Source organism: Anomaloglossus baeobatrachus, chromosome 2, assembly GCF_048569485.1.
Source record: "Anomaloglossus baeobatrachus isolate aAnoBae1 chromosome 2, aAnoBae1.hap1, whole genome shotgun sequence".
Classification (NCBI taxonomy): Eukaryota; Metazoa; Chordata; class Amphibia; order Anura; family Aromobatidae; genus Anomaloglossus; species Anomaloglossus baeobatrachus.
In genome coordinates this window covers 670,047,878-670,065,729 of record NC_134354.1, presented here as the reverse complement: position 1 = coordinate 670,065,729, position 17,852 = coordinate 670,047,878, and the positions used below count along the sequence as shown (strand labels likewise).

Below are 17,852 nucleotides of genomic sequence, written 5' to 3'. Positions count from 1 at the left end.
GCCTTAATTTTGCTTTTGCCTGTGTACGTTTTCTTACCTATGCTATCTGGTTTTTGGAGATAACCACCGGATTTGCCCTCTTCTGCTTTTCATGTTTTTGGAGTGCTTCCTCCCTGAATCATGAGCAGGTCCTGCCAGATGAAGACTTTATAATTTATTTTTTTATCACTGTGCTCTCCTAAGATGTTTGAAGGGACCTGGCAGTGGGGTTTACCCCCTATTAGCTGATTACAACCCCAATTTCTTTGTCGCTCCATTGGGAGACCCAGACAATTGGGTGTATAGCTTCTGCCTCCGGAGGTCACACAAAGTATTACACTTTAAAAAGTGTAACCCCTCCCCTCTGCCTATACACCCTCCCGTGCATCACGGGCCCATCAGTTTTTTGCTTTGTGTTGAAGGAGGCACACATCCACGCAAGCTCCACATTTTAGTCAGCAGCAGCTGCTGACTTTATCGGATGGAAGAAAAGAGGGCCCCAGGGCTCCCGGCATGCTCCCTTCTCACCCCACTCTGGTCGGCGGTGCTGTTAAGGTTGAGGTACCCATTGCGGGTACAAAGGCTGGAGCCACATGCCGTTATCCTTCCCCATCCCTTAGGGGCTCTGGGAGAAGTGGGATCCTAACCGGTCACCATGCACTGGGACCGGGCTCCCTCCGCAGCCCCTGGGGGAATCTGACGGACAGGAGACCGGGTATCATCAGGGACAGGCCCTGCTTCTGAGGTACTCTGTGTCCCCTTGGGGACGGCGCATAGAGCGCCTGTGTAACGGACGCTGCAGCGGCTGCTGTGTTTTGTGTCGCTGGGACTACCGCGCCGACCGCGCATGTTTCCCGGCCGCGTTACTAAATTTAGTCCCCGGCTTTTGCGGCCTAGTACCGCATACTCCCGCCCCCGGGCCTGCCAGTCAGGGGTAAGGGCGGGACGCTAGACTGAACGTCAGCGGTGAGGGCTGGAGCATACTTAGGTATCCTCCTCCCCCCTCACTGAGCACTGTGGGGCACCAGAGTCCCGCACTTTCTGAGGCACGCCCACGGCCCCCTCCTCCCCTGAGAGCTCCGGCAGCCATTGCTATCATCATCTTCTGCCGGTGGAGAAGTTCAGACCGAGCTCCACAGCTCTGGGAGGCCCAGGCAGGGAATCTGGTGGACACACAACCGCTGAGGGCGGTCGGTAAGCCGCACCGGTTACCGGGTGCTGGCCCCCCTGGGTGCCGAAGTGTGTATATATATATATATATATATATATATATATATACATATATTGTATACTTTTGCTCTGTTCGGCCGCATTATTTGCTTTTGGCTATATACCCTCACTGATTGCTCTAAGAGGAGACAACAGCATGTCGTCCGCAAAAAGCAAGGGTACCAAGGCACAGGCTTATTTTGCAACCTGTACCTCTTGTGCGGCTATGTTACCTGCAGGTTCCACCTACCCTCATTGTGTGCAATGCTCGGCCCCTGTGACACTCATTCAGCCGGAGCCTCAGGCTCTGGTGGGACCCTCGGCCCAGGTAGAACCTCCGGCTACCACTGTCCAGGTGGCAGGGACAGAGTTTGCAGTGTTGGCTGAAAAACTTTGAGTCACTTTCTCAATCCATGGCTCAGTCTATGGATAGATGGTCTGCTAAGATACTAGAAGCTTTGCAGTCCAGACCGGTAACACAGGCCCCGGGCACTGTTGAATCATTGCCCCCAGGGCACCCTCAGTCGGCGCAGCAAAGTGCTCCTGGGGTGACTCCTAGGTCCCACGGTGAGGACTCCGACACGGACCGCAGTCCCAGACCGGCTAAGCGGGCTCGCTGGGAGCTTCCATCGACTTCATCTCACTGCTCAGGGTCTCAGCATGAGGACTCTCTGGAGGATGAAGCGGAGGTGGCAGATCAGGGCTCTGATCCTGACGCTGCTCTCAATCTTGATACACCTGAAGGGGACGCCATAGTAAACGACCTTATAGTGTCCATCAACCAGGTGCTAGAACTTTCTCCTCCAACTCCACCGATTGGGGAGTCAGCTTCACAGCAGGAGAAACACCAATTTAGGTTCCCCAAACGTACACGGAGTGCGTTTTTCGATCACTCCAACTTCAGAGATGCAGTCCAGAAACACAGAGCTTTTCCGGACAAGCGCTTTACTAAGCGCCTTAATGACACACGTTACCCCTTCCCCACTGACGTAGTTAAGGGTTGGGCTCAGTGTCCCAAGGTGGATCCTCCAGTCTCCAGACTGGCGGCTAGATCCATAGTAGCAGTGGCAGATGGTTCATCGCTCAAGGATGCCACTGACAGGCAAATAGAGCTCCTGATGAAATCCATCTATGAAGCCATAGGCGCGTCGTTTGCTCCGGCATTCGCAGCCGTATGGGCACTCCAAGCTATCTCAGCTTGTCTGTCTGAGATTAATGCAGTCACACGTGCCTCTACTCCGCAGGTTGTGTCTTTAACCTCTCAGGCGTCGGCTTTTTCGTCCTACGCCATGAACGCCGTCCTGGATTCTGCGAGCCGTACAGCGGTAGCATCCGCCAATTCAGTGGCAGTCCGCAGGGCCATGTGGCTACGCGAATGGAAGGCAGACTCGGCTTCCAAGAAGTTCTTAACCGGTTTGCCATTTTCTGGCGACCGTCTGTTTGGCGAGCAATTGGATGAAATTATTAAACAATCCAAGGGAAAGGACTCATCCTTACCCCAGTCCAAACCCAACAGACCTCAGCAACGGAAGATACAACCGAGGTTTCGGTCCTTTCGGCCCTCAGCCAGGTCTCAATTCTCCACGTCAAACAGGCCACAGAAGGGCCAGAGGAACTCTGATTCATGGCGGTCTAAGTCACGTCCTAAAAAGACCGCCGGAGGAACCGCCCCCAAAGCGGCCTCCTCATGACTTTCGGCCTCACCAAACCGCGTCCTCGGTCGGTGGCAGGCTCTCCCGCTTTTGCGACGCCTGGTTGCCACATGTCCAAGACCGATGGGTGAGAGACATTCTGTCTCACGGTTACAGGATAGAGCTCAGCTCTCGTCCTCCGACTCGTTTCTTCAAAACATCTCCGCCCCCCCGAGCGAGCCGATGCTCTTTTTCAGGTGGTGGACACTCTGAAAGCAGAAGGAGTGGTGATCCCTGTTCCCATTCAAGAATGTGGTCACGGTTTTTACTCCAACTTGTTTGTGGTGCCAAAAAAGGACGGATCATTCCGTCCCGTTTTGGACCTCAAACTGCTTAACAGACACGTGAAAACCAGACGGTTTCGCATGGAATCTCTCCGCTCCGTCATCGCCTCGATGTCCCAAGGAGACTTCCTAGCATCGATCGACATCAGGGATGCTTATCTCCACGTGCCGATTGCACCAGAGCATCAGCGCTTCCTGCGCTTCGCCATCGGAGACGAACACCTTCAGTTCGTGGCACTGCCTTTCGGCCTGGCGACAGCCCCACGGGTCTTCACCAAGGTCATGGCAACAGTGGTGGCAGTCCTACACTCAGGGACACTCGGTGATCCCTTACTTAGACGATCTTCTAGTCAAGGCACCCTCCCGGGTGGCATGCCAACACAGCCTGAACACTGCTCTGGAGACTCTCCAGAGGTTCGGGTGGATCATCAATTTCCCAAAGTCAAAATTGACACCGACCCAATCGCTAACTTGCCTCGGGATGGAGTTTCATACTCTCTCAGTGATAGTGAAGCTCCCGCTGGACAAACAGCGTTCACTACAGACAGGGGTGCAATCTCTCCTTCGAGCCCAGTCACACCCCTTGAGGCGCCTCATGCACTTCCTAGGGAAGATGGAGGCAGTTCCATTTGCGCAGTTTCATCTGCGTCCACTCCAATGGGACATTCTCCGCAAATGGGACAGGAGGTCGACGTCCCTCGACAGAAACGTCTTCCTTTCTCGGGCAGCCAAAGCCTCTCTTCAGTGGTGGCTTCTTCCCACTTCTCTGTCGAAAGGAAAATCCTTCCTGCCCCCATCCTGGGCTGTGGTCACGACGGACGCGAGTCTGTCAGGGTGGGGAGCGGTCTTCCTCCACCACAGGGCTCAGGGTACCTGGATTCAGCCAGAGTCCTCCCTTCAGATCAATGTTCTGGAGATAAGGGCAGTGTATCTAGCCCTAAAGGCGTTCCAGCCGTGGCTGGAAGGCAGGCAGATCCGAATTCAGTCGGACAACGCCACGGCGGTGGCGTACATCAACCACCAAGGCGGCACACGCAGTCGTCAAGCCTTCCAAGAAGTTCGGCGGATTCTGCTGTGGGTGGAAGCCACAGCCTCCACCATCTCCGCAGTTCACATCCCGGGCGTAGAAAACTGGGAAGCAGACTTTCTCAGTCGCCAGGGCATGGACGCAGGGGAATGGTCTCTTCACCCGGACGTGTTTCAAGAGATCTGTTGCCGCTGGGGAACGCCGGACGTCGACCTAATGGCGTCCCGGCACAACAACAAGGTCCCGGCATTCATGACACGGTCTCAAGATCACAGAGCTCTGGCGGCAGACGCATTAGTTCAGGATTGGTCGCAGTTTCGACTGCCTTATGTATTTCCTCCTCTGGCACTGCTGCCCAGAGTGTTACGCAAGATCAGGTCCGACTGCCGCCGCGCCATCCTCATCGCCCCAGACTGGCCGAGGAGGTCGTGGTACCCGGATCTGTGGCATCTCACGGTGGGTCAACCGTGGGCACTACCAGACAGACCAGACTTGCTGTCTCAAGGGCTATTTTTCCATCTGAATTCTGCGGCCCTCAACCTGACTGTGTGGCCATTGAGTCCTGGATCCTAGCGTCTTCAGGGTTATCTCAAGAGGTCATTGCCACTATGAGACAGGCCAGGAAACCAACGTCCGCCAAGATCTACCACAGGACGTGGAGGATCTTCTTATCCTGGTGCTCTGATCAGAGTTTTACTCCCTGGCCGTTTGTCTTGCCCACTTTTCTGTCTTTCCTTCAATCCGGAATGGACAAGGGTTTGTCTCTCGGCTCTCTTAAGGGACAAGTATCGGCGCTTTCCGTGTTTTTCCAAAAGCGTCTAGCCAGGCTTCCGCAGGTTCGCACGTTCCTGCAGGGGGTTTGCCACATAGTCCCACCTTACAAGCGTCCGCTAGAACCCTGGGATCTTAACAGGGTGCTAACTGCTCTTCAGAAACCACCTTTCGAGCCGATGAGGGATGTTTCTCTTTCACGCCTTTCGCAGAAGGTGGTCTTCCTAGTGGCAGTCACATCACTTCGGAGAGTGTCTGAGCTAGCAGTGCTGTCATGCAAAGCCCCCTTCCTGGTGTTTCACCAGGATAAGGTGGTTCTGCGTCCGGTCCCGGAATTTCTCCCTAAGGTGGTATCCCCTTTTCATCTCAATCAGGATATCTCCTTACCTTCTTTTTGTCCTAATCCAGTTCACCAATGTGAAAAGGATTTGCACTTGTTGGATCTCGTGAGAGCACTCAGACTCTACATTTCTCGTACGGCGCCCCTGCGCCGTTCTGATGCGCTCTTTGTCCTTGTCGCTGGCCAGCGTAAAGGGTCACAGGCTTCCAAGTCAACCTTGGCTCGGTGGATCAAGGAACCGATTCTTGAAGCCTACCGTTCTTCTGGGCTTCCGGTTCCTTCAGGGCTGAAAGCCCATTCTACCAGAGCCGTGGGTGCGTCCTGGGCATTGCGGCACCAGGCTACGGCTCAGCAGGTGTGTCAGGCGGCTACCTGGTCGAGTCTGCACACTTTCACGAAACACTATCAGGTGCATACCTATGCTTCGGCAGACGCCAGTCTAGGTAGGCGAATCCTTCAGGCGGCGGTGGCCCACCTGTAGGAGGGGGTCGTTTTACGGCTCTTTTTATCGAGGTATTCTTTTACCCACCCAGGGACTGCTTTTGGACGTCCCAATTGTCTGGGTCTCCCAATGGAGCGACAAAGAAGGGAATTTTGTTTACTTACCGTAAATTCCTTTTCTTCTAGCTCCTATTGGGAGACCCAGCACCCGCCCCTGTTCCCTTCGGGCTGTTGTTCTTTTGTGTACACATGTTGTTCATGTTGAATTGTTCTTTGGTTCATTGTTTAGTTCTCCGAACATCCTTCGGATTGAATTTATCTTAGACCAATTTATAAGGTTCCTCCTTCCTGCTTTGGCACCAAAACTGATGGGCCCGTGATGCAAATTGGGTGTATAGGCAGAGGGGAGGGGTTACACTTTTTAAAGTGTAATACTTTGTGTGACCTCCGGAGGCAGAAGCTATACACCCAATTGTCTGGGTCTCCCAATAGGAGCTAGACGAAAAGGAATTTACGGTAAGTAAACAAAATTCCCTTCTTTAAGGGAAAGTTGCCTGTATAAAGGGAAGATCAGGAGGAACATTTTAATCTAATTGTTCCTGCATATGCTACCTAGTTTGACTATGGCCGTAGAGAGGAAAGGTGGTATGTATACCTCGCTGCCACAAGAGAAGAAAGACCTGTAGTGCATAATATGATTTATTTCTAAGTGTTTTGGAGAATAGCTCTCTCCTATTTCAGGAACAATCATACATAAAAACAATTGTAGTCTCTGAATTTAAACAGAAAAAGTATACAATGAAGAAGACTCCCCTATTGCAAAAAAAAAAAAAGCAGCGAAGCACCAGTAACTGACTACTGTTGCTTTGCGGGTTTTTTTTTTGTAATAGTGGCGTGTTCTTCATTGTATACTTTTTCTGTTTAAAGTCAGACCACAGTTGTTTTTATGTATGAGGGACATCTCCAAAACTCGTAGAAATAAGTCATATTGATGTACTACAGGACTTTCTTCTCTTGCAGCAGCACGGTATACATACCACCTTTCCTCTCTACGGTCATTTTCACTCCATGTGGTGCTGCAGCAGCCGTCTCATACCAGCGCACTGCAGTTAGTTGTGACTCACACAAGGAAACAAGGTGAGCTTTCCAAGTGTATTGTCCTCCTATTGCCCTTTGATTAGACCCTATTGTTTGCGCTTTTGTCTTCCAGCTTTTCAGTACCACTTAGTTTGACTAGTCATAGAGGCGTGTACTTTTGCTGAGTAGCCCAGCCAGATGATATCGCGCCTATAGAGGTGCAGCTATTGACCTTGTAGTGCCCCTCTTTCCTCCCCACATCTTATGTCGCACATATCTCTGGCGTTGGCTGTGACCTCGGTTGTATACAGTGATCTGCCTGTGTGCCATTACCATGTGCCGTCACACTGCACACTCTATTCTGACTGGCCGATCGCCTCCCTCTGCAATCATCTGTTACTGTGTTTAGCCGGGAGGTATTGGCTCATACAGTGAACTTCTGCCTCTGTGCTGGCTGAGCACGATGCACAGCAGCGCAGCACATCTCCATTGAGAAGATCTGGGTTCTGGTCTGCGTTGTAATCTTCTCCCTGTGTGCCAGTGTAGTGAGCTGACATGTAGTGGCACAGGGAGAAAATCACAACGCAGACCATAGCCCAGCTCTTCTCACAGCAGATGTGCTGTGTATCTCGCTCAGCTGACAAGTAGTGGCCAGTCAGACCTCGGGTGTGCAGTGTGATGCCATGGCACACAGGCGGATCACTGTTCATACTCTAGGTCACAGCAGCTGCCAGAAACTTGTTCAACATAGGATGTGGGGAGGAAACAGGGGCACTACAGGGGCCACAACCTCGCCTCTATGGGCATTATATCGGCTGGCTGGGCTAGACTGCTCATTAGAAGTACATGCCACTAAGACTAGTCAAACTAATTAGCATATACAGGAAAGAAAAGATTAAAATGATGCTAATCTTACATTTATACAAGTAACTTCCCCTAGCATTGGGGTTGCTTGCATCAAGCATTTAATGAAAAATTCACTGTAATTTGTTAGAGGTAAATTCTGCTTTCAGGTTACCCTTTTTTAAAGAGTAGTAAAATAAAAGCAATAACATTTTATATTTTTTTGTCTTATGTAATTGTCTGCAGATTGATCGGTGCAATGGTCCTTAGATCTCTTCCAATACGCAAAAGACCCCCGAGAAGTAAGCTGCCCATGAGACCGCTCTGCCCGCAGAGCAGGGTGCAGATTCAGTATAAAGTCTATACTTTCTGTTGAATCTGTACTAATCTGTATGCGTGTTTAGTATATAGAAAATATATAGGATACAGTAGTAGTCCCTACTCTGCTCTGTGTGCACTCCAGTCTCTCTTGGGGCATTTTGAGGCTTTGCTGGGGATCTGAAGACCCGGACCCCACCAATTTGCCAATCTAATTAAATGTACAAAACAATATAACATTTTGTTGCAAACGTTTCGCTATTCTTTAAATCAGAATCTACAATAAAGATCTCGTATACATTTGTGTGGTCAGTAGTGCTCACGTGAGTTTTACGGTATTAAGACTAGCACTAAATGTGTAGAAAATGGACGTCGCGCTGCTTTAATCTTCATTTTCTTGAATATCCGTGTATGAACTGTAAATTATAAGGCTGCCGTCTTATCTCTGCACATTTACAGGAAGACCAAACAAACAGACTTTTATGCCGTCTCCCTGTAGCCTATAAAAGAAATGACCGTGACCCTTAGAGTATTCAGCACAATGCAGCACATGTCTGACTTTTTGTGCTCCGGATAGGCAGCTGTGAAGGAAACCAATAAGCCTCTACGTTGAAGGTCATTTATGGCTGTAAACCCTGCTAATGTGCCTGATTTATGAGGTTCGTACATGAGGGCTGAATTATATAGGTTATTCACTCATTTAGTGGCAGCCATAAAATCTCTAATGCACCTCTTAGGCCTTATATATTTTACAGCCCTTAGTAACAGGTAATGTATTGCAATACTGATCTCTAGAGGTCTTAATTTGGGCGTTTTGCTTACATTTAATTTATTTGAGCTAGGTCTTGAAGTTATTGCCTGTTCATGGGATTAGGGATAGCTTCCCAATTGCTGGACGTCTGACTCGCACTGCCTAGTTGCCCACTGACCCTGAGAACCGGAGCAATTGAGAGCCTTGTATAAATGGAGCGGAGTTTGAGCATGCGCACGTATGCTCTATTCTTCTCTATGGGAGATGGGCAAGGATGGTGCTCGGCTATCTCTGGCAGTCCAATAGAAAATGTGCACATGAATAACATGTTTGCAATGACACTTATTCAACCCCCATTGTAAATTAGTTTTATTAGAAAAGCTTGCAAGTGTTCTGCTCTTTGCAATAAACCAATGAAATAAAAGTAATTTAATTACATCAACACAACTAATATAACAACTTTTTTTCCTAGTTCAACAACAAATGCCATTTTCTTTATCGTTCCTTTGGGAGACCCAGACCATGGGTGTTTAGCTTCTGCCTCTGGAGGACACACAAAGTACTACACTTAAAAGTGTAGCTCCTCCCTCTGAGCTTATACACCCCCTGGTAGCCAGTCCTAGCCAGTTTATTGCTTTGTGTCAGGAGGCATACATCCACACATGCATTCTCATCTGATTTGTTTGACTTTTGGAAAGAGTTTGAAAAAAAGCGGGTCCATGTCTGGACTCCCGGCATGTCCCTTCTCACCCCACTGTGTCGGCGGTGTTGTTAAGGTTGATTTACAAGGCTGCAGCCTTACATGCCGCGCTCCTTCACCATCCCTTCTGGGCTCTGGCTTGAAGTGGGAGCCAGCACGGTCTTCATGCCTGTCAGGAGTCCGGTCTCCATCCACAGCCCCTTGAGGATTCTGTTGGTCGGAGCACTCATCCCCAGGGACATGGCCCTGCGTCTCAGCAGCTAAGTACCTGAGACGTTTATGTTGGGGGTCCCGGTTCTTTATTGTAAGGGGAGAGTATGCTGTATGTGATTGTTTTAACTTTTCCGGCGGGTTCTCTAGCTTTTGCCAGAGAACCGCACCGATGGTGCCTGCTTGTCGGCCTCGCCGCTTACATTTAGGCCCTGGCTTCGCCGAAGGCCTAGTTTCATTTTCCTGCCCTCACATGTCACTCATGCAGAGGGACAGGTTCGGCTCCTCCCGGCAGCCGTTCTACACAGGGGAGGGACACTCCCCACTGCTGGGGCATCCCTTCTTCCCTGCAGGTCTCTATAGCCCTCCAGTTCCCGCTCTTTTATAGGAACGCCCCTAATCCTGCCCCCTCTCTTCGCTCCGGGGGCCATTTCTCAGGCAGAGTTCACTCTGCTCTGGGACATCCTGCATTCTACATCTCTGCTGAGGTGCTGCGCAATGGGGGACCGGGCTTCGGGATCTGGAGGGCACACAACACCGCGCTCAGCGGTCTGGTAAGCCACAGCCGGTCTCCGGTTGTGGACCTCTGTATATTCTCCCTGGGGTTCATTCTCTGCAGAGCCCCCACTCCAGCAGCATGTCTCACACAAGGAGCAAGGCTCCAAAGCTTTATGCTGCATGCACTGCATGTAAGCTCCTGCTGCCTGAGCCGAGCATTTATCCACACTGTGATGGTTGCTCTAACTTGGAGGTGCCACAGCCTGGAGTCTCACCCCCAGTGGTCTCTCAGGCTGCTGCTGCACCTGTGACTGAACCCCCGGCCTGGGTAGAGTCCTTTTCTAGGTCTATATCCCAGTCATTTGCTGAGTCCATGGGACTTTTGTCCAGGACTTTGATGAATATGCATCAGCCTCCCTCACAGGGTGCCTCTAATAATCTTGACAGAGGACTCCTATCCTCTGACCTCCGTCCATCGGAGCTCACGGAGGATTAATCATCTGATCCCAGACCCCGTCCTTCTAAGAGAAGGCGCAGGGTTTCCCCCCCTCCCCATCCCACGGCTCTGTCTCAAGAGCTGACTCTCAAGATGAGGAGGATGCCCTCACTGGGGGCTCGGAGGCTATGTATCCCATCAATTTCTCTGAGGGTGACTCAGATCTTAGTGATTTGATTGCTTCTATTAATTCTGTGCTGGATCTCAATCCGCCAGTGTCAGAGGAGCAACTCTCTTTGGCAGAAAAACATCAGTTTACCTCGCCTAAGAGAGTGAAGAGTGTGTTCTTTAACCACTCCAGTTTTCAGACCGCTGTGACCAAACCCAGGGCCTGCCCTGACAAACGCTTTCCAAAGCGTGGTTCTGATGACCGTTTTCCCTTTCCACCTGAGGTGGTCAAGGAGTGGTCTCACTCCCCAAAGGTAGACCCTCCGGTGTCTAGGCTATCAGCCCGGACCGTTGTGTCGGTGGCTGACGGCACCTCACTTAAGGATTCCACTGACCGTCAGATTGACCTTCTGGCCAAATCTGTGTATGAAGCTGCGGGGGCCGCGTTTTCCCCGACTTTTGCAGCAGTGTGGGCTCTCAAAGCCATCTCTGCTTCTTTAGAGGAGATGCATTCCCTCACCAAGGAATCTATGCCTGAGATGGTTACCTTAACTGCTCAGGCTTCAGCTTTTTCATCTTATGCCATGTCTGCCATGCTAGAGGCTGCTCACCGCACTGCGGTGGCTTCAGCTAATTCTGCGATCAGTCATTGCCTTTATGACCCAAGGGGAGTTCCTGGTGTCCATCGACATCAGAGATGCCTATCTACATGTGCCAATCGCAGTGTCACATCAGCTTCGGTTACGTTTTGCGATAGGAGAGGATAATTTCCAATTCGTGGCTCTCCCCTTCGGGTTAGCCACGGCCCCTCGGGTATTCACAAAGGTCATGGCGGCAGTGATTGCGGTCCTGCACCTCCAGGGGTTAGCAGTGCTTCCTTATCTGGACGACCTTCTGGTCAAGGGTACATCCAGCGCAGACTGTCAGCGGAGTGTTTCGCTCACTCTCGCCACCCTAGCCCAATTCGGGTGGATTGTCAATCTTCCCAAATCCACTCTGACTCCGACACAGAGTCTCACGTACCTAGGGATGCAGTTCGAGACTTTGCCGGCACTTGTGAAGTTGCCCTTAATCAAACAGCAGTCTCTCCGGCTAGCGGTGCGCTCTCTCCTGAGGCCCCGCCGTTATTCCCTCAGGCGCCTGATGCAGGTGCTGGGTCAAATTGTGGCCTTTATGGAGGCGGTTCCCTTTGCCCAGTTCCATCTGCGTCCTCTGCAGCTGGACATTCGCCGCTGTTGGGACAAGCGGCCTTCCTCCTTACAGAGGTTAGTGGCTCTGTCGCCACGGACCAGGAGCTCTCTTCAGTGGTGGCTTCAACCCCTCTCCCTGTCCCAAGGGCGCTCCTTCCTGACTCCGTCCTGGGTGATTCTCACCACGGATGCCAGCCTATCCGGCTGGGGAGCGGTACATCTCCACCACAGAGCACAGGGCACTTGGACTCCGTCCGAGTCAGCCCTTTCAATCAATGTCCTGGAAACCAGAGCTGTGCTTCTAGCTCTCCTAGCCTTTCACCACCTGTTGGCGGGCAGGCACATTCGAGTCCAGTCAGACAACGCGACAGCGGTTGCCTACATCAATCACCAAGGCGGGACACGCAGCCGCCTGGCAATGTTGGAGGTCCAACGCATTCTTCAATGGGCGGAGGACTCCAAGTCCACCATATCCGCAGTCCACATCCCAGGCGTGGAAAACTGGGAGGCAGATTATCTCAGCCGTCAATCCGTGGACGGTGGCGAGTGGTCCCTGCACCCGGCAGTGTTTCAGTCAATCTGCCGCAAGTGGGGCACTCCGGACGTGGACCTAATGGCATCCCGTCACAACAACAAGGTTCCTGTTTATGTGGCTCGCTCCCACGATCCTCAGGCCTTCGCCGCGGACGCTCTGGTTCAAGACTGGTCCCAGTTTCGTCTATCCTACGTGTTTCCCCCTCTAGCTCTCTTGCCCAGAGTCCTGCGCAAGATCAGAATGGAGGGCCGTCGAGTCATCCTCATTGCACCGGACTGGCCCAGGCGAGCTTGGTATCCGGACCTGCTCCAACTGTCCGTGGAGATGCCGTGGCATCTTCCGGACCGTCCAGACCTGCTCTCGCAAGGTCCGTTTTTCCGCCCGAATTCTGCGGCACTCAAATTGACGGCGTAGCTCTTGAGTCCTGGATTTTGACGGCTTCTGGTATTCCTCCTGAAGTCATCTCCACTATGACTCGGGCCCGTAAGTCTTCCTCCGTCAAGATCTATCACAGGACTTGGAAAATTTTCCTGTCCTGGTGTCGCTCTTCCGGCCATTCTCCTTGGCCATTCTCGTTGCCGACCCTTCTGTCTTTTTTACAGTCCGGTCTGCAGCTAGGACTGTCCCTCAACTCTCTCAAGGGACAAGTCTCAGCTCTATCAGTGCTGTTCCAGCGGCGTCTCGCCCGGCTGGCTCAGGTCCGCACCTTCATGCAAGGTGCGTCTCACATCATTCCGCCTTATCGGCAGCCCTTGGATCCCTGGGACCTTAACTTGGTCCTCACGGTATTGCAGAAACCCCCTTTCGAGCCCCTTAAGGAGGTTTCTTTGTATCGTCTTTCTCAAAAGGTGGCCTTTCTAGTTGCCATAACTTCTCTCAGGAGAGTCTGATTTGGCTGCGCTCTCCTCGGAGTCACCTTTTTTGGTTTTTCACCAAGACAAGGTAGTTCTCCGTCCGACCCCGGACTTTCTTCCTAAGGTGGTCTCTCCCTTCCACCTTAACCAGGATATTTCCTTGCCTTCCTTCTGTCTGGCCCCTGTTCATCGCTTTGAGAAAGCGTTGCATACTCTAGATCTGGTGCGTGCTCTCCGGATTTATGTGTCTCGCACCGCTGCGCTTAGGCGGTGCACCTCTCTTTTTGTGCTAACCACAGGGCGGCGCAAGGGTCTCTCTGCTTCTAAGCCGACCTTGGCCCGTTGGATTAGATCGACCATTTCGGACGCCTACCAGAGTACTCAGGTGCCTCCCCCGCCGGGGATCAAAGCACACTCGACCAGAGCTGTCGGTGCCTCTTTTTTTGGGCTTTTAGGCACCAGGCTACGGCTCAACAAGTCTGTCAGGCTGCCACTTGGACTAGCCTGCATACCTTTTCGAAGCACTACCAAGTGCATGCTCATGCTTCGGCAGATGCGAGCTTGGGCAGACGCATCCTTCAGGCGGCTGTCGCCCACTTGTGAAGTTAGGCTCCGCCTACTTCTTAGTTTTTTCTGTTTATTCCCACCCAGGGACAGCTTTGGAACGTCCCATGGTCTGGGTCTCCCAAAGGAACGATAAAGAAAGAATTTTGTTACCGTAAATTCTTTTTCTTATAGTTCCGTATTGGGAGACCCAGCTCCCTCCCTGTTGCCTGTTGGCAATTTTCTTGTTCCGTGTGTTATCACCGGCTGTTGTCGTGGACAGAGTCTCCGGTTGTTCTGGTTCTTACTCGGTTCTACTTGTGGGTGGCTATTCTCCTTCAGCTTTTGCACTAAACTGGCTAGGACTGGCTACCAGGGGGTGTATAAGCTCAGAGGGAGGAGCTACACTTTTTAGTGTAGTACTTTGTGTGTCCTCCGGAGGCAGAAGCTAAACACCCATGGTCTGGGTCTCCCAATACGGAACTATAAGAAAAAGAATTTACGGTAAGTAAACAAAATTCTCTTTTTTTTTAACCCCAAGGCGCATAAGGATGTTAATAAATATGTTGGGTTCTGCTTGTGTGATGGGGAGCTAAAGTGCTGAGCCCACTACATACATAGTAGATGACGGCTGTGTTATATAGCCAGCATCTGTCTCGAGCAGCTGGCGCAAAGCGCTAAAATTGTTGTCGTAAACTATTTAGATGCCACTGCCAATTTGTCTTTTAAATGGAGTGGTCACTGCCAAAGCGATCACAGGGTACAAATAGTTCAGCATGACCATAAGCCCCATATCTTCTATCTTTGTGCTCCTGTGAATCGCAGCCACTAAAGCTGGTGTCACACATAACGACGACGACAACGACGTCGCTGCTACGTCACCATTTTCTGTGACGTTGCAGCGACGTCCCGTCGCTGTCGCTGTGTGTGACATCCAGCAACGACCTGGCCCCTGCTGTGAGATCGCCGGTCGTTGCTGAATGTCCAGCTTCATTTTTTGGTCGTCACTCTCCCGCTGTGACACACACATCGCTGTGTGTGACAGCGAGAGAGCGACGAAATGAAGCGATCAGGAGTCGGCACTGGCAGCTGCGGTAAGCTGTAACCAGCGTAAACATCGGGTAACCAAGGGAAGACCTTTCCCTGGTTACCCGATGTTTACGCTGGTTACCAGCCTCCGCTCTTGCTGCCAGCGCCGGCTCCTGCACTGTGACATGTGGCTGCAGTACACATCAGGTAATTAACCCGATGTATACTGTAGCAAGGAGAGCAAGGAGCCAGCGCTAAGCAGTGTGCGCGGCTCCCTGCTCTCTGCACTGTGACATGTAGCTGCAGCACACATCGGGTTAATTAACCCGATGTGTACTGTACCTAGGAGAGCAAGGAGCCAGCGCTAAGCGCGGCTCCCTGCTCTCTGCACATGTAACACAGCGACGTTATGATCGCTGCTTCTGCTGTGTTTGACAGCTAAGCAGCGATCATAACAGCGACTTACAAGGTCGCTGTTACGTCACCGAAAATGGTGACGTAACAGCGACGTCGTTGTCGCTGTCGCTTAGTGTGACACCAGCTTAATTGGTTTTCAGAGACCTCCAATTGCACTATATACTGCAATGTCTGTAGTGTATAATATAAGCAATCAAACGATCAAAAAACACATGTCAGTCAAGCAGTATACAAAAAAAAACTACAAGTTTGTCAGTATTGTACAGACAATGTTTTGTGGTCATTCTTAGAAGTATAATAAATTGGGCTTAGATGCACACCGTAGTGCCGTTACAGCAGCTATCTTCCAGTAGCTTTAACATATCAATAATCAGGAATGACAGTAGGAAATATCTTGTGCAAAAAGATTTTTAGAATTTTTACTTTCAGATAGTTAATCTTCTGACAATTTTTAAATATAGACTACCGTTCAAAGGTTTAGGGTCACTTAGATATTTCCTTATTTTTTTTTTAAAGGAAAGCACATTTTTTTTATTCAATGAAGCTAACATTAAATTAAAATAACGAAATACTCTATAAATTGTTAATTTGGTAAATGACTATTCTAGCTTCAAACGTCTGGTTTTTGATGCAATATCTACATAGGTGTATAGGGGCCAGTTTCCAACAACCACTACTCCAGTGTTCTAATGGTACATTGTGTTTGCTAAAAGTTTTAGAAGGCTAATGGATGTTTATAAATCCCTCTGTTAGCACACCTGGAAACAGTTTTGCTGATTGGAGAAGCTATAAAATTGACCTTCCTTTAAACTAGTTGAGAATCTGGAGCATTACATTTGTTGGTTCCTTTAAACTCTCAAAATAGCCAGAAAGAACTTTCATGTGAAACTCAACGGTTTATTCTTATTAGAAATTAAGGATATTCCATGCGAGAAATTGCCAAGAAACTGAAGATTTCCTACAACGGTGTGTACTACTCCCTTCAAAGGAGAGCACAAAGAGGCTCTAACCCAAGTAGAAAGAGGTGGGAGGCCGCGCTGCACAACTGCGCAACAAGACAAGTACATTATTAGTCTCTAGTTTGAGAAATCGACGCCTCACAGGTCCTCAACTGGCAGCTTCATTAAATAGTACGCACAAAACACCAGTGTCCACGTCTACAGTGAAGAGGTGACTCCGGGATGCTGGCCTTCAGGGCTGAGTGGCAAAGAAAAAGCCATATCTGAGACTGGCTAATAAAAGGAAAAGATTAATATGGGCAAAAGATCACAGATATTGGACAGAGGAAGATTGGAAAAAAGTGTTATGGACAGACGAATCGAAGCTTGAGGTGTTTGGATCACACAGAAGAACATTTGTGAGACGCAGAACTGCTGGAAGAGTGCCTGACGCCATCTGTCAAGCATGGTGGAGGTAATGTGATGGTCTGGGGTTGCTTTAGTGCTGGTAAAGTGGGAGATTTGTACAAGGTAAAAGATTTTGAATAAGGAAGGCTATCACTCCATTTTGCAACGCCATAGCTTGTGGACAGCGCTTGATTGGAGCCAATGTCATCCTACAACAGGAAAATGACCGAAAGCACACCTCCAGATTGTGCATGAACTATATGGGGAAGAAGCAGGGAGCTGGAATTCTATCTGTAATGGAGTGGCCAGCCCAGTCACCAGATATCAACCCTATTAAACTGTTGTGGTGTTGATCGTATGGTACGGAAAAAGTGCCCATCAAGCCAAGTCAACTTGTGGGAGGGGGGAAGCATGGGGTGAAATATCTCCAGATTACCTCTGCAAATTAACAGCTAGAATGCCAAAGGTCAGCAAAGCTGGAATTGCTGCAAAGGAGCATTCTGTGCCAAAAGCAAAGTTTGAAGGAGAAAATTATTTCAAGTAAAAATCATTATTTCTAACCAAGTCAATGTCTGCACTATATTTTCTATTCATTATGCAACTCATTTGATAAATGTATGATTTTTCATGGAAAAGACAAAATTGTCTGGGTGACCCCAAACATTTGAACTGTAGTATATATTTTAGTTACAATGGAGTAGAAATCAGGCTTCTTTCCTCTGCTTATATCTGCAGCTTTTATAGTGTCAGGTTCATTTGTTTCTGGTTCAGGCAGAAAATCATATAATTATAATAAATCATATAATTTGCAGAGTATATCAACTTATGGTCTCTACCAATAAATGGTATCTCCTTTTTTTAAGGTAGAATAATAGAGTGCTCCGCACACATTTCATGCATACAGTGTTTCCTCTAAAATAAGACAGGGTCTTATATTTTTTGCCCCCAAAAAGGGGCTAGGGCTTATTTTCTGGGATGTCTTCCTTTTTCCCATGAACAACAATCCACATTTATTCTTGATAAAAAAAAATCAACATTTATTCAAATACGGTCATATTGCATGCTGGAACATAAATATAACTCTCCAAAACCCTGTGTGTAATAAATGTAGCTATCTATCCATTATTTAAATATATATATATATATATATATATGTATGTATGTATGTATGTATGTATGTATGTATGTATGTATG

At 49.7% G+C, this 17,852-nt stretch overlaps 1 protein-coding gene across 1 annotated transcript in view; it reads left to right on the top strand.

Annotated features, from left to right (window-relative positions):
• The window catches only part of TFCP2 (transcription factor CP2), a 139,935-nt gene that overhangs the window by 101,583 nt on the left and 20,500 nt on the right, over positions 1–17,852 (top strand). The gene's annotated exons all lie outside the window — the stretch shown is intronic.